The sequence below is a fragment of the Lipotes vexillifer genome, unplaced genomic scaffold, assembly GCF_000442215.2.
Source record: "Lipotes vexillifer unplaced genomic scaffold, Lipotes_vexillifer_v1.1 scaffold702, whole genome shotgun sequence".
In the NCBI taxonomy this organism is placed as follows: Eukaryota; Metazoa; Chordata; class Mammalia; order Artiodactyla; family Lipotidae; genus Lipotes; species Lipotes vexillifer.
The window spans coordinates 389,169-390,068 of NW_006786634.1; the positions used below are offsets into that span (position 1 = coordinate 389,169).

The following is a 900-nucleotide window of genomic DNA, read 5'->3' on the forward strand; positions in this document are numbered from 1 at the left end:
ATTTTCTCTCGGGTAGAAGACACCCAGGAGAGGAATTGCTGGATCACAGAGCAAATTTACATTTAACTTGTTAACTGTTTCCAAAGTGGCTGCACTTTACATGCCTAAAAATAATCACTGTTGATCTAGTTTTGGTACCTTCTCCCATCTCTTTTAATTATTTATTTACTTATTTTGGCCATGCTGCACAGCTTGCTGGATCTTAGTTCCCTGACCAGGGATTGAACCAAGGGCCTCAGCAGTGAAAGTGCGGAGTCCTAACCACTGGACCTCCAGGGAATTCCCTCTCCCATCTCTTTTAATCTAGAACTGACTCTATCTCCCCAATTATTTTCATTGTACAATCTCCCACATTCTGTTTTTAACTTTGTTTCTTCATGATGTTTTTTAATTTCTCTATCCTTTCTATTTCTAGGAACTGGAAGTAAGACCTACAGACTTGCTTACATTCAAGTTAACATATTTGGCAAGTGGTAATATGTACATCATATTGCATCTCATCAGGAAGCACATAATGCCTGATTGTCCTACTATTACTGATTGTAAAATTGATCACTGGGTTGTGGTGGTGAAAGCCAGATCTCTCCATTTTAGGTATTTTGGCCCTTGGAAGTTAGCAAGTAATCCGTAGGGTAATTACATGCCTATTGCCAAAAAAATTAAGTGGGAGAGGGTGTTTTAGATAACTTACAAATATTAAGACACAAGCTGACAATTTTTAATGAACAATATGTATACTTAGCATCTGGAATTAATTAAGCAATATAGTCAAGTATTCATTTGGCCATGAGTTTGCTGGGAACGAAAATAAGAAAGCAAAGATATTTAGTATGAAGTCTCACTTCTGAATAGAATAAGGCACATGAATTCTTCCATAAAGGTGAACTAGACTCCAGCAGG

General features: G+C 37.3%; 1 non-coding gene across 1 annotated transcript; it reads right to left on the reverse strand.

Annotated features, from left to right (window-relative positions):
• Positions 1 to 206: 206 nt before the first annotated feature.
• Positions 207 to 279, reverse strand: TRNAE-UUC (transfer RNA glutamic acid (anticodon UUC)). Its single transcript has one exon. It is a non-coding gene; the product is annotated as a tRNA-Glu (tRNA).
• Positions 280 to 900: the final 621 nt, after the last annotated feature.